The following is a 16,878-nucleotide window of genomic DNA, read 5'->3' as shown; positions in this document are numbered from 1 at the left end:
CTAGAAAAAACAAACAATACTCAATTACAAGTTAATACAAGAGAGCAAAGGTAAAACGAGAATTACAAAAAAAAATGGCAAAAATAAATACACACTTTCAATAATAACTCTTAATATCAATGGCCTCAATGCCCCAACCAAAAGACATAGGTTTGCAGACAGGGTAAAAAATCAGGATCCTTCAATTTGTTGCCTCCAAGAAACTCACCTTTCTACAAAGTATGTATACTATCTTAGAGTGAAAGGTTGGAAAACAGTGTTTCAAGCAAATGGGCCTAGAAAAACAAGCAGGGGTTGCTATCCTAGTATCTGACAAGGTACACTTCAGTCCAACATCAGTTAGGAATGATAAGGAAGGTCACTTTATGTTGATTAAAGGCACACTCCCACAGGAGGACATTATAATGATAAACATATATGCACCTACCATGGGGGCTCCCAACTTCATCAAACAAATGCTATTAGAACTAAGGTCATAGATAACACCAAATACAGTTGTAGTAGGTGACTTCCACACCCAACTCTCAATTGACAGGTCATGCCAGAAAAAAAAAAAAAAATCAGAGAGGCATTTGGATTAAATGAAGTCATAGAACAAATGGACCTAACAGATGTAGACAGGACATTTCATCCAACTGCTGCAGAATACACATTCTTTTCAATAGCACATGGAACATTCTCTAAAATAGACCATGTATTATGACACAAAGAAAATCTTAACAAATGCAGGAAAATTGAAATAATTCCTTGCATTCTATCTGACCACAATGGAATCAATGTACAAATCAATAGCAATAAGAGCTACAGAGCATGCACAGAATCTTAGAAACCAAGAAATACAGTACTAAATGATGACTGGGTCAATGGAGAAATCAAGAAGGAAATCAAAAAGTTCATAGAGTCAAATGATAATGAGAACACAACATACCAAAACCTTCGGGACACAATCAAGGCAGTCCTAAGAGGGAAATTTATGGCTTTAAGTGCCTATATTAAGATATTAGAAAGGTCTCAGGTAAATGACCTAATGCTTCACCTTGAAACCTTGGAAAAAGAAGGACAAGGCAAACCAAAAATCAATAGATGGGAAGAAATAATAAAAATTAGGGCAGACATTAATTAAATAGAAACCAAAAAGAAAAAAATCCAAAGAATCAATGAAATAACAAGTTGGTTCTTTGAAACAATAAACAAGATTGATAAACTTTTAGCAAATCTGACCAAAAGAAAGGGAGAAGAGGCATAAATTAATAAAATTAGAGATGAAAAAGGCAGCATCACAACAGGTATCAGAGAACTTCAAAAAATCATGAGGACAGACTGTAAGAACATATACTTCACTAAGTTTGAAAATCTGAAAGAAATGGATGATTTCCTTTATTTATATGACTTACCTAAATTAAGTTAAGATGAGCTTAATCATTTAAATAGACCTATAACAAGTATGAAGATCAAGGCAGTTATAAAAAATCTCCCAACTAAAAAAAAAAGTCCATCACCAGATAGATTCACTGGTGAATTTTACCAGATCTCCAGGGAAGAAATAACACCATTGCTTCTTAAACTTTTCCATAAAATAGAAAAAGAAGGAATTCTACCAAATTTCTTCTATGAAGCCAGCATTGCCCTGATACCCAAACTAGGCAAAGATAGAACAAAAAAAGAAAACTATAGACCAATCTACCTCAAGAACATAGATGCAAAAATTCTCAACAAAAGTTTGGCAAACAGAATACAAGAGTATATCAGAAATATCACTCACCCCGACCAAGTAGGCTTTACCCTAGAGATGCAGGGATCTTTCAACATATGCAAACTGATAACTGTAATACATTATATAAATGGACTGAAGGACAAGAATCACATGATCATCTCATTAGATGCAGAGAAAGCATTTGACAAAATCCAACATCCCTTCATGATAAAAGTCCTACAGAGATTGAGAATAAAAAAATAAAATAAAAAAAAGTCCTACAGAGATTGAGAATAAAAAAATAAAATAAAAAAAGTCCTACAGAGATTGAGAATAAAAGGAACATATCTCAACATAATAAAGGCTATTTATGACAAGCCTACAGTCCTATATGGGGAAAAACTGAAAGCTTTTCCACTAAAATCAGGAACAAGACAAGGGTGACCACTGTCTCCACTTTCATTTAATATAGTACTGGAAATCTTAGCCATAGCAGTAAGTCAAGAGACACACATAAAAAGGATTCAAATTGGAAAGGAAAGATCAAGTCATTATTATTTGCAGATGACATGATTCTATACATAAAGGATTCTAGAGACTCTACCAGCAAACTATTAGAGCTGATAAACACCTATAGCCACATGTAGCAAGATACAAAATAAACACACAGAAATCAGTAGCCTTTCTATATGCTAACAACAATCACACAGAGGATGAAATCAGAGAATCACTCCCATTCACAATTGCATATAAAAAGTATCTTGCAATAAACCTAACCAAAGAAGTGAAGGATCTCTACAATGAAAACTTTGAAACAGTCAAGCAAGAAATTTCAGTAAACACTAGGAAATGGAAAGATATCTTTGTTCTTGGATTGGAAGAATCAATATTGTGAAAATGGCAATCTTACCAAAAGCAATCTACACATTTAATGCAATTCCCATCAAAATTCCAAAGGGATTCTTCACAGAAGTAGAAAAAACAATCCAAAAATTCATTTGGAAGCAGAAAAAAAAAATCTCGAATATCTAAAGCAATACTGAGCAACAAAAATAAGGCTGGTGGTATCACCATACCTGATTTTAACCTATACTACAGAGCCATAGTAACAAAAACAGCATGGTACTGGCACAAAAGCAGATATGTAGATCAATGGAACAGAATAGTGGATGCAGATGTAAGTCTGGGTAGCTATAGCCACCTGATATTTGACAAAAATGCCAAAAATACTCAATGGAGAAAAGACAGTCTCTTCAGTAAATGGTGCTGGGAAAGCTGGATATGTATCTGTAGAAGGATGAAAATATTTTCTTCTCTCTCTCCATGCACAAGAATTAAGTCCAAATGGATTAAAGACCTTAACATCCGACCAGAAACTCTGAAACTGCTAGAGGAAAAAGTAGGGGAAACCCTTCAACATACTGGTCTTGGCAAAGACTTTCTGAATGTAATCCTAATTGCTCAGGCAATAAAACCACAGATTAACCACTGGGACATCATGAAATTACAAAGGTTTTGTATGGCAAAGAACACTGTGAATAAAGCAAAGAGGCAACAGAATGGGAAAAAAATCTTTGCCAGCTATATATCTGACAGAGGATTAATATCTAGGATATACAAAGAACTCAAAAAGTTAAATAACAAGAAATCAAGCCAATTAAAAAATGGGCTATGGAACTACATAGAGTTCTCAAAAGAAGAAATACAGATAGCATATCAGCCTCTAAAAAAGTGTTCTACATTCCTAGTCATCATGGAAATGTAAATTAAAACTCCTTTGAGATTCCATTTCACTCCTGTCAGATTGGCTACCACCATGAAATCAAATTACCATAAATGTTGGCAAGGATGTGGAAAAAGAGGAACCCTTCTACACTGTTGGTGGGAATGTAATCTGGTCCAGCAATTGTGGAAATCAGTGTGAAGTTCCTAAGACAGCTAAAAATAGATCTTCCATATGACCCAGCTATAGCACTCCTAGGTATATATCCTAAGGACTCATCTCAGTACCTTAGAGATACTTGCTCAACCCTGTTTATTGCCACTCAATTCACAATATCTGGGAAATGGAACAAGCTTAGATGTCCCTCAACTGATGAGTGGATAATGAAGATATGGCACATTTATATAATAGAGTTCTACTCAACTGTAAAGAAAAATGAAGTTATGAAATTTTCAGGAAAATGGATGGATCTGGAAAGGATTGCATTAAGTGAAGTAACCTAGGCCCAGAAAACCAAACATTGCATGTTCACTTTCATATGTGGATCCTAGCTACAGATGACTGGACTTCTGTAGAACCTTCTCTTTTCAGGTGGCAGTGACCTTGGGATGACTCAGAAGGCTTCATGGTGCTGAGAAGAAGTGTCAGAGAAATGCTCAGCACTGAAATATCTCTATCACACCTTCCAAGGCTCAGGGTCCACTGCAGAAGAGGTGGCGGAAAGAATGTAAGAGCCAAAGGAAGGGTAGGACTCCTTACAACATGCTCCTCCAGCCACAAAATGGCCTGCATATCCATGACCTCACAGTGCCTGACACTACCTACACAAGACCATCATAATAGGAGAAAACGATCATGACATCAAAATAAAAGAGAGACTGATTGAGAGGGGGATGGGATATGATGAAGAATGGAGTTTCAAAGGGGGAGGTGGGGGGAGGGAGGGAATTACCATGGGATATTGTTTCAAATCATGGAAGTTGGTAATAAAAATAACTAAATTAATTACGTAAAGAAAAAAGTCTAATAGATTTTTTAAAAGCTCCTCCTTTTTTCTTAGTACATTTTCTGTTGCTATAACAGATTACCCAGGGTAAGTACTTTATAAAGTAATAAAACATACATTAGTCCCGAGCTCCAGGTTCATTACCTGAGTTTTAGGGTTTCAAGATCATGTTACCAATATCTGCTGGACTCTGGCAAGGGCCTTATGTCTACATAGAAGATGGCATCATGTCAGGAACACATGGAGAAGGATAGCATGGAGGGAACATGGAAAGCTAAGCACCTGTTGTTATTGTTCTGGGAAATAGCTGACGTTCTGAAAAGAACTACATTGTCTTTCACGGACAACACCCTGAATGTCCTAATTACTACTCACCATGATCCACACCTTAATGGTTCTACCTCCCTCCACACTGCATGAGGACCAAGCTTCCAGCACATGAGTAAGGAGGGACTCTTCCACCACAGCCAAGTCAGGTCTGCATGTGACAGGAAGCATAGCCAGAGGAAGCGAAACTGTTCTGCTGAGGATGGTAGAGAGGAAAATGGACAGAAACAAATGTGAATCTAACTAACCTTGGTACCATTCTGCCTCATGGTAAAAGAAGAAATGATGCCTGTTGTTGTAAGCCAGTTTGGATCAGGATTTTCTTTTTTAAAACATTTTATTTATTTATTTGAGAGAGACAGACAGACAGATAGAGAATGGGTACACCAGAGCCTCTTACCACTGCAAACAAATTCCAGGCACATGCACCATCTTGTGCATCTGGCTTACATGGGTCCTAGGGAATTGAATCTGGCTCCTTAGGGTTCACAGGCAAGTGACTTAACCACTAAGGAATCTCTTCAGCCCAAGAGTTTCTCTTTTAATATTTGTTTTTATTATTGATTGATTGACCTGTGTGTGTGTGTGTGTGTGTGTGTATGTGTGTGTGTGTGTGTGTGGTGTATAGTCATGGTATGTATGTGATACGTGTGTGTGTGTGGTGTGTGTGTGCTGTATGTAGTGTATGTGTGGTATATATGTGGTATGTATGCAGGTGCATTTGTGTGGTGTATATGTGGTGTGTGTGTGTGCCCATGCATTGTCCCCTGTAAAGGTGGATGTGTTCCCCTCAGTGGCTAGAGTGGAAGGTTGCTTCATCAATTTAATTCTTATTTAGCTGGAGGCCAGAGTCTCTAACTGATCCCAGAATGTACTTTTGTTTTTGTTTTTTCGAGTTAGTGTTACACTCTGGCCCAGGCTGACCTGGAATTAACTATGTAGTCTCAGGGTGGCCTCGAACTCATGGTGGTCCTCCTACTTCTGCCCCCTGAGTGCTGGGATTAAAGGTGTGCACCACCACACCCAGCATTTTTTTTTTTTTTTTTGACTCTGATCTCTGATCCCATTTGGGGTCAGGTTACAGAGGCATGTGGCCATGACCAGCTTTTTTAGGTTCTAGGGAATTGAACTCAAGTTGGTCTCTCAGACCCTCATCCTTGCATAGGAAGTATGTTTAACCATTGAGATATCTCTCCAGCCCATTATTTTTAAGATAATAGTTTTATTCTGATATTTCTTCATGATTAGTCAGCCCATGCCATCGGGGCAGGAGTAACAAATGTGAAGAGCAGTGCATCTAAAGGCACAAGAGTCTTTCTCTCCCATCAATGCTAAGGTCCGCTTCAATCACTTGTTTGAGGTGGTGTCTGCCTAGCTTCTCTGCTCAGGTGGCATTTTACCATTCACAGTGAACACAGGGAGGGTCTTCCAGACTGGCAACTCCCTGTTCTTCATTAAAATTGCTTGAATCCATTTTTACTTCACTGGTTACCAAACTGTATAGCCAATGACTCCTACTTTTTTATTTGATAAAGTATACTTATGGCTAGTGTTCTGACCCAGTAAGTGTACACTTGAGTGGCATTAAGTACACAGACATTGTGGTAACTATTACTACCACCCACTTCCAGAACATCTCCATCATAACACAGTGAAAATATGTGCCCATTAAACAACAGGGAGTGACATGGATAGGTGCATAAAGTACCATGAATGATGGGAAATGAACAGGTGACCTAAATGTAATGACTTATGTGATATCCTACTTATTTTTTTGTTTTAGACAAACCCAACAGCCTTTTCTTTGTTTTTATTTGAGAGAGAGGGAGAGAGAGAGAGAGAGAGAGGGAGAGAGAGAGAACACACCAGAGTCTTCAGCTGCTGCAAACAAACTCTGGATGCATGCCACCACCTTTGTGCATGTATAACATGTGCTTGCATCAATGTGTGTCTGGCTTACTTGGGACCTGGAGATTCAAACATGAGTTCTTAGACTTTGCAGACAAGTATCTTAACTGCTAAGCCATCTCTCCAGGCAGACATTTTTTTTTTTTTTTTATGAGAGAGAAAGAATTGGTATGCCAGGGCGTCCAGCCACTGCAATCAAATTCCAGACAGGTGTGCCACCTTGTACACATGTACAAACTTGTATTTTTGCATTACCTTGTGCCTATGGCTTATGTGAGACCTGGAACATTGAAAAAGGGTCCTTAGACTTTGTAGGCAAGCACCTTAACTTAACAAGCCATCTCTCTAGCCCATCCCACTTATTTTTAAAGAATAGTTGTGCATGTCTGTGTAGTTAGTTTAGTATGTGTTTTATGTTTTATCTAGTAAGTTGAGAAGAACTTGGAAGAACCATCTAAAAGGTATTTTCTACCCATATACCCTCCCATCATGTTGAACATGTGAACCATTTTACTTCATTACTCTAATTATGTCATTTTCTTGCATCCCAAAACTTTCTGCTTGAAATATTTCTTTCTTAAAAACACTTTTTTATTCATCCAACATAACTTTATTTCCCCTGTTTGATATTAAAAAAAAACTGAAGTAAATGTCCAATAATACAAATGAAACCAGCAGCTAAAGCATTCAGTTAATGACCTTCAATACTTCAGTGTTGCTTGGCTACCACCCTTCTGTGCTTCCAGGGCAATCCCATCACTCCAGAATAAACTCATGCAGCAATGCTGCCCATTCTCCTGCCTGTTTTATTTAGCTCACAGTTTGGGGTAGTAAAAGTTCAAATAGCATGCCACAGATTCTGATGAGAGTCTTGGCTGTGCCACCTTGTAGCAGATGGCAATTACAGCACTGTTGTGAAGGGGAGAAAACACACCTGGAAACCAAAAGATGTAGAAGCTGGAGTTCTCCAGTCCCCTGTGATGGCATCCTTCTAATTGGTTTAAGGACATCTCCATAGGCGCCACTTCTTTTTTTTTTTCCTTTGTATTGACAGTTTCCATACTTACAGACAATAAACCATGATAATTTCCTCGCCCCCCTCCCTTCCCCCTTCAGAAATCTATACTCCATCATATCCCCTCCCTCTCTCTGTTCATCTTTCTTTTATTTTGATGTCATCATCTTTTCCTCATATTATGAAGGTCTTGTCTTGTGAAGATAATTCTAGGCACTGTGAGGTCATGGATATCAAGGCCAATTTCTGTATGGTGGATTGCATTCTAAGCAGTCCTACTCTTCTTTTGGCTCTTATATTCTTTCAGCCACCTCTTCTGCAATGGACCCTGAACCTTGGAAAGTGTGATAGGGATGTTTCAGTGCTGGATATTCCTCTGTTACATCTTCTCAGCACTATGGTGCTTTTGGGTCATCCCAGTGGTTACCACCACCTGAAAAGAGAAGCTTCTCTAATCAAAAGTGAGAGTAGCATTAATATATGGGTATGAACATTAAGTAAAGTGCTTACAGGATAGTTTGGTGAACAAAATATATGCATTTATCCAGAAAAGAGCAGGCATTACATTCCTAATGCTCATGACCTCCCCCACCACAGGCTTCTGGTTAGGTTTTCAGTACCAGGCATGTATTCCCTTCCATAGTGCGGGTCTCCAGTTACAGCAGTTGATTTCCCCCATGACAGACATGCCACTATTACATCCATTGGCTCATTTGTCTTGGATGGCCAAACAGTGTCCACTGCTTTCACCACTGATGGCTTCGGTCTCCCATAATGTTGCATGCAGTGCAGCTTTTTCCAGCTCCAGCTTTCTGTCAGCTGGTCTACCAGGAGGTTTTCCGCTCAGCTCCAGTTGGATTTCTCAGTGACCTTGCAGCCCAGGCATGTGGAGTCTTCAGCAATAAGGTCTTATTATATATTCCTGGTAGGAATACAAGAGCTTTGGCAATAGCCTGTACTGTTTTGAGGGCATCAGTGACCACCCTGGCCAACAACTCACTGGAAGGCATCCCGACCCTGGTACTGAAATTTTTCTAGTAACAGTCTATGGCTTCTGGTGTGCTATTAGCCAAAAATGTAGGTTATCATGTGGCTTATTCACAACATACTAAATTTTGATTACCCCTCCCCCACACTCCTTTTACTAAATCTCTTCTCCTGACCTCACTTAGGCCATTTCCCCCACAGTAATCTGCCCATCTGCTTACATACATACAGTACCATCCCCTTAAGTCCACCCCTCTCCTCCCTCCCTTGAAGCCATTTTCTAGATTACTGGCTTCTGCTACTGAGTTTTTACTCCAACTCACACACAAGTCTGAACATTTCTAGCTAGGATCCACATAAGAGCAAAAACAGGCAATGTTTGGCTTTCTGGGCCTGGGTTACCTCACTTAGTATCACTTAGTATAATCCTTCCCAGATCCATCCATTTCCCTGAAAATTTCATAATTTACATTTTTGTTTACTGCTGAATAGAATGCCATTGTGTAAATGTACCACATCTTTATTATCCATTCATCTGTTGAGGGACATCTAAGCTGATTCCATTTCCTAGCTATTGTGAATAGAGCAACAATAAACATTGTTGTGGAAGTATTTCTAAGGTTCTAAGACTAGTCCTTAAGATACATACCTAGGAATGCTATCTATGGGTCATGTGGTAAATTTATTTTTAGTTGTCTTAGGAACCTCCACACTGATTTCCACAATGGCTGTATCAGATTATATTCCCACCAACAGTGTAGAAGTGTTCCCCTTTTTCTGCATCCTCGCCAACATTTATTGTCATTTGCTTTCTTTATGGTAGTGATTCTGACAGGAGTGAGATGGAATCTCAAAGTAGTTTTAATTTGCATTTCCCTAGTGGCTAAGCATGTAGGAAACTTTTTTAGATGTGTATATACCATCTGTATTTCTTCTTTTGAGAATTCTCTATTTAGTTCCATAGCCCATTTTTAATTGGGTTGTTTGATTTCTTATTGTTTAGTTTTTTTTTTTTTGAGTTCTTTGTATATCAGATGTATAACTGGCCAAGATTTGCTCCCATTCTATAGGTTGTCTCTTTGCTCTAATCACAGTGTCCTTTGCTGTAAAAAAAAAAGCTTGGTAATTTCATGAGATCCCAGTGGTTGATTAGTGGTTTTAGTCCCTGAGTAAGTAGGGTTATATTCAGAAAGTCACTGCCTATACCCATATGTTTAAGGGTTTCCCCCACTTTTTCCTCTAACAGTTTCAGAGTTTCAGGTCTAATATTAAGGTCTTTGATCCATTTGGACTTGATTCTTGTGCATAGAGAGAGGCAATGATCTATTTTCATCTTTTTATATATAGATATCCAGTTTTCCCAGCACTACTTGTTGAAGAGGATTATCTTTTATCCAATTTAGTATTATATTGGCTGTATGTTTGCATAAATAGACTTTATTATGTTGAGATATGTTCCTTCTATTCCCTGTTTCTGTAGGATTTTTACCATGAAAGGATGTTGGATTTTGTCAAATGCCTTTTCTGCATCTACTGAGATGATCATGTGATTTTTGTCCTTCAGCACATTTATGTAGTGTATTACACTTATCAATTTGCACATGTTCAACCATCCCTGCATCTCTGGAATGAAGCCTTCATTGTGTCCCAAATATTATGGTATGTATATTGTCATCCTCATTTGAGTCTATATATTTATTGATTTCCTCTTTGATTTCTTCAATGACCCATCCATCATTCAATAGTGTACTTTTTAGACTCCATGATTTTCTATATGCTCTGTAGTTTTTCCTGTTGATTTGTAGTTTAATCCCATTGTTGTCAGATAGAGTACAAAGGATTATTTAAATTTTCCTGAAATTTTTACAATTTGCTTTGTGTCCTAATATATGGCCTATTGTAGAGAATGTTCCATGTGCTGCTGACAAAAATGTATATTCTGCAGCCTTTGGATATAATGTTCTATAGATACTTGTTAGTTCCATTATATCACTTAATCCAGATGTCTCTCTGTCTATGTTTTGCAAGGATGACCTGTCAATTGATATTGAAGTCACCCACTACAATTGTGTTTGGTGTTATCTGTGACCTGAAGTCTAATATTCTTTGACAAAACTAGGAGCCCCCATGTTAAGTGCATATACATTTAGGATTGTAATGTCCTCCTGTTGGAGTGTTCCTTCAATCAGTACAAAGTAACCTTCTTTATTTTTTCCTCACTAATGTTGGTTTGAAGTCTATCTTGTCAGATATTAGAATGTATATATATATATATACATATATATATATGCGATTATTTCCATCATCTGGCAGTTCCAAATATTCTATGTCATAAAGGGTGGTGGGAAGACAATGGCTTTCCAACAACCTCTTGTCTCCTGTCCTTTACAGGCTGGAGGCTATGATGTCAATTTTGACCTTACCAGGTGGCAGTCTGCTATGAATTAAATATGGCTTGTTAGCATCAGATGCTTGTGGAAACTTAATTCCTCAATTTGAGGGAGTTGACAGATGGGCTGTCATCCTCATGAAAGAATTAATGTAATCCCATGAGACAAGGTTGGTTCTAAAATAGTAGGTATTTCTAAAGTGAGTCCACCAAAGAGGGAACCAACTTCATACTCAACACAGAGAATCTTCTCTTCAGATGGTAATAATCACTGGAGTCAGTCAAAACACACCAAAGTGCTGAGAAGTGACAGTGGAGTGCTTAGCACTAATTGTGACATCTCTTTCACAGCCTCCAAGGCTCAGGGAACATTGTGGAAAAGGTGATGAACAGAATATAAGAGGCAAATGAAGAGGAGGAGTTATTACAAATGCTGTCTTTCAGATACAAAGTGGTCTTGATGTCCATGACTCCACAGTGGCTGAGACTACCTACATGAGACCTGAATAATAGAAGAAAAGATAATGACATCAAAATAGAAGAGACACTAGTTGGAAAGAAGGAGGGATTCAGTGAAGGCGTATTTAGGAAGAGAAAGGGGATGTGATAGGGGATTATGATCATGGTATATTGTTTATACTTGAAGTTGTCAATACAAAATTTAAAAAGTAAATAAAGTGAGCATCGCACTTTCCCTTGCTCTCTGAAACACAGGCTCTTCTCTCACATGCCCACTTTCTGGGTGCACGTCTTTTGCAGGATTCATTGTGGCAGTGCCTCACTAGAGGCTGGGATCATGCCCTTGGGCTCTCAGCCCTCAAAACTATGAGCCAAACTTACCTCTATCAACGTCTCAGCCTCACACATCTTGTCATAACAACAGAAAGCAGATAAGAACAACCCAATGGTGCATTTGAGACTGTTCCTCAAATTTTCATTAGCTTTAAGCTGAATTTTACCATTTTTTTCAAAGCTGACTATACTTATTTATCTCACCAGACATACAAGAGTCTAGTATATATACTAGAAAGCTAATTTATTGATCAGAAGCAGAAAGTAGAATGTGTCTGACATATAAGGTGCTCTGTGTCAATCATGCTGCCCGTGTTTCTGTAAACTAAATTAACAATTTTAAAGTTGTCTCCTGTTATGGAAACAAGGAAAGAGAAATGAGAGTTATGATAAAAATAACAGTACCTACCATTTTCTGTGTGCTGTATATATTTATATTTTATTTTGCAGCAAACTTTCAAAGAATATATTATCATTTCTATTTTAAAGCTAAAGAAACTGAATCTCAATTTATTTACCCTCAATCTCTTTCTCTCTTTCTATGAGACAAGGTATGATATTAAATGTATCCCAGGCTTGACATAGGGCTGAGGATGTAGCTGATCGTTTTACCTCTGCCTCCCAAGTGCTGGGATTATAGCCATGCACCTATGCCTGGCGTTGAGTATTCTTTCTAAAGAAAATGAACCCTGGAAACATCAGAGCTACTTTTCTGGTTATGATGAGAGGAGATAAGATGTGATGAACTATAAGAAAAAACAAGGTCTGCCATGGTGGGGAATTTATTTATATGCATAGATTCAATGTGTCTAGACAGTTCAGGGTCCTGGATAGAAACTTCAGTGGTTTAATCCCACTTCATATTTGGTCAGTCCTGTTACTATTCATGTGGTACTCCATCTTTTTGAGGGGAGGGTCTTGGAGGTTTAACAGGATCATGCTGTGTGGCTATCACTGGTCTCCACCTTCAGAATCCCCTGCCTCAACCTCCATACTGTTGGGATTACAGACCCATGCCACTATGGATGAACATGTTAGTTCCTTTCTTATTTTCAGTTTATTGCCTGTGATACTATATCCACATACCTCCTTGTTGGGCCAGTGAATGTTCGCAAGGCCACTCATTGACATTCAAATGCATTTGCTGTGCTTAAGACTATGAGATCTTGTGAAAGGCCAGTAATGTTGCTTCCTTCAATGTGAGATTCTCTGCATATTATTTAATATTTCTTGAGAGAGAACTGGAGAAACTGATTTTTCTGTTAGTTAAAGTTTTATCTTTATGTTCAAAATAAGATAATTTTTTATGTTATCTCTCCTTTCACAATGTTGCCTTACTATAATTTAATGAGTCACTAAGGGTTGAAGAAGTTCCATTGAAACAATATTACTTCAATTTTAGTAACATTTTTGGACTGGGAGATGCCTATCACTGTGTAAGTATTATTCTGTCTTGATGAAATTTAGAAGGCATTTGTTATTCTCATTTGCCTAAGGTGAGGAAATGAGGCACTGAGAGGGTGGAAGATTTGCCCAAAGTCACACAGCTTATAAAGGACAAGAGCTGAAATCAAATCCAGGACTTTTTTTTGCCAACACACCTGCCTGCTGTATACAATTATTAATTTTAAAAAATATTTAATTTGTTAATTTATTTATTGAAAAGAGAGCGATAGAGAAAGAGGCAGATAAAGAGGGAATGGGTGAGCCAGGGTCTCCAGCTGCTGTAAACAAACTCCAGACACATGTGCCACCTTGAACATTTGGCTTACATGGGTACTGGGGAACCAAACCTGGGTCCTTACGCTTTGCAGGCAAGTGCCATAGCTACTAAAATATCTCTCTAGCCTAGAATTACTAGTTTTTTTTGAGCAAAATTATTTCCCCTTCAATTTCATGTTGAAATTCTTATGTGGAGAACCCAATCCCCAGTGTCTTCTCTCAGACTGTGACTGTCTGTGGATGACCTTTGTAAAGGTAACCAAGTTAAAATGAGGCTGCTGGTGTGGATTCTAATCCTACCAAATTTATGTCATTATAAGAAAGGGACACATGGGGACACCATGAACATGCACCCACAGAAAAAGGTCATATGAGAGCACAGTGGAAATATGGCCATCGGCAAGTAGCAAGAGACCTAGGAGAAACCAAACCTGCTGACCACCTGATCTTGGCTTTCGGCCTGCAGTACTGTGAGACAATACATTTCTAGTCCCTGGTACTTGTTATGATGGCCCTATCAAATCAAATCAGCATTAATGTGCATTTTCCAACTTCCTTTGTCAAAGTGTTTCCCACTTCTGGAATTATTTTAGTCTCCCTCCTTCCTTGCTTTCTATTTCTTTCTTCCTCTTCCCTCTCTTCTTCCCTCCTTCCTTTCCTTCCTGTTTTCTCTCTTCTTTCTCTCCTTCTCCATCTGTGGTGGTTGAAATATAAGCTGTCCCCCATGGCTTCATGTATTTGATTGCGTTGTCCCCATGTGGTACTCTTCTGGGAGATTAAGGAAACTTTCGAAGGTGGAGCTGTGCTGGAGGAGGTATGTCACTGGGGACAGGACTCAGAGTGCTGCAGGCCAGCCCTACTGCTCTCTCTACTTCCTCCACAGAGATGTGAAGATATGATGTTGGCTGTTTGCTCCTGCCATGCTTTTCTCGCCATGATAGGCTACCTGCTGGAGCTGTAAGCTGAAATAAACTCTCTGCTGATACTCTTTCATAAACAGAAGGCTTTGGTTATCAAAGTAAAGGCTTATATTTTAGACAGAAAAGTAAAACCTGGTCATAGCTGATAGAACCAGTCCTGTGTGATCAATACAATACAATACAATGCAATACAATGCAATGCAATACATTTGGACATGTATAAGGAACTGCCTTAGACTGAGTGGCTTTCAAGAGCCAGGAGCTTATTTCTTAGAGTTTCAGAGGCTGAAAGGGTGAGGCCAGGGGCAGCACGGCTGGGTGCTAGTAAGATCTCTCCTTGTTGTAGACAGCTGGCTTCTTCTTGTGCCATGGTCAAAGCATGCTACAACTCTCTTGACTCTTATAAGGCCACTAATTCCATTTAAAACTCCCCCACTATGACCCAAAGACACCACTGCAATATGACTAGGGATTAAACCTATGAACTGGGGAGTGGCAGAACATTCAGTCCACAATGTTGATGCTACTGCGTTTGAGTCTTCTTTCAGGTCTTCTGAGATGACTGACCTCAGGGACTCCCTATGGCCATGGTTGCTTTGTGTGAGGAGCACATTTGTGTGGTAAAGAGATTCAGTGTATGCTCATAGGCCTATCTTGGAGATAGGGAGACAGATTTATATTCTCCATGTGAAGAGCCCTTTCAGAGTGATTCTTACAGGCAGAGTGGTTCCAATTGTAACCCCGCGTCAGCAGTTCTGCTGGGATGAGAGAGCTGATGAATATTCCTCGTATTGACAGTTCTTTTTGTTCATGTCCCTGTTGGGAAATTTACCATAATACTCAGGCTTGTAAACATATTCTAGCTTGTCAGGAAAGATTTAGAAAGAAACATCAGGTAATTGAAAGTCAAATTCCCTTCCCTTAGGATATAGGAAATCTGTTTTAAGGAAGGAGGCTTTCCTAAGATCTTCCCCCAGCGAGGAGTGTTGTATAACTCCTGTGGCCTCTGCGGGGCCTTGAACAACGTCCATGCTGCTCTGACTGCTCTTTATGTCAGGGTCCGCATGACTTTGCTTTGCCCCTGCAAGTATATGCTTTATTCTCTGCTTTGCAGATTGTTAGCCTCATACGGTCGAGACACCATCTCAGAAATCTGGCTTTTCTTTTACTTGTTTTAGTTTTTAAACTTTAAAGTTTATTTTTAAAATTTTAAAAATATTTTTATTTATTTGAGAGAGATGGAGAGAAAGAAGCAGACAAAAAGAGAGTGGTATGGGCATGCCAAGGCCTCCTGCACCTGCAAACAAACTCCAGATGCATGTGCCACTTTGTAAATCTTAGTCTTATGTGGGCACTGGGGAGTCTAACTCAGGCCATCAGGCTTTGCAAGCACCTTTATCCATTGAGTCATCCTTCCAGCCCATTTTACTTTAAACTTTTTTTTTTTTTTTTTTGGTTTTTCGAGTTAGGGTCTCACTCTCGTCCAGGCTGACCTGGAATTAACTCTGTCATCTCAGGGTGGCCTTGAACTCATGGCAATCCTCCTACCTCTGCTTCCCGAGTACTGGGATTAAAGGCATGCGCCACCATGCCCGGCTACTTTAAACATTTTTAAAAAATATATTTTCTTTTTATTTACTTCACCGAAAAGGGGTGGGGGGAGAGAAAGATAATGGGCATGCCAGGGCCTCCAGCCACTGCAAACGAACTCTAGACACGTACACCCCCTTCTACATCTGTTTAAAGTGCCTCCTGGGAAGTCAAACCCATCTCCTTTGGCTTTGCAGGCAAACGTCTTAACCATTAAGCCATCTCTACAGCCCAATTTTAAACATTTTATTGATAACCTTTATACATATATACAACATACCATGATTATAATCCCCATCTACCACCTTCCCTATTGCCCCTCCATTTAGTCCTTTTGTACCAATTGGTTTCTCTTCTGTTTTGTTGTCATCATTTTCCCCTCCTAGTATGAAGGTCACTGTGAGGTCATGAATACCACTACCACATAGTGAGAAATCTGACTTTTTTTCTTAATTTTTTTTTTGAGGCAGGCCCAATAGAAAACTTTTAAATGCAAAAGAGAGAGAGACAGAGAGAGAGAATTGACATGCCAGGACCTCCAGCCACTGAAATTGAATTCCAGATGCATGTGTGACTTTGTGTGCTTGTGTCACTGTGCATCTGGCTTACTTGGGACCTGGAGAGTCAAACATGAGTCCTTAGACTTTGCAGACAAGTGCCTTGACCACTATGCCATCTCACCATCTCAGAAATCTGACCTTTGAACAGATGGAAAAACCCCAAGTTGATGATTGAATGAATACCACAAGGCAAAGCATAATTAGCAAGACACTGCCTTTGAAGACAAGTTGGGAACATTAACTGTA

Source organism: Jaculus jaculus, chromosome 2, assembly GCF_020740685.1.
Source record: "Jaculus jaculus isolate mJacJac1 chromosome 2, mJacJac1.mat.Y.cur, whole genome shotgun sequence".
NCBI lineage: Eukaryota > Metazoa > Chordata > Mammalia > Rodentia > Dipodidae > Jaculus > Jaculus jaculus.
Note: the sequence above shows the minus strand (reverse complement) of the source record.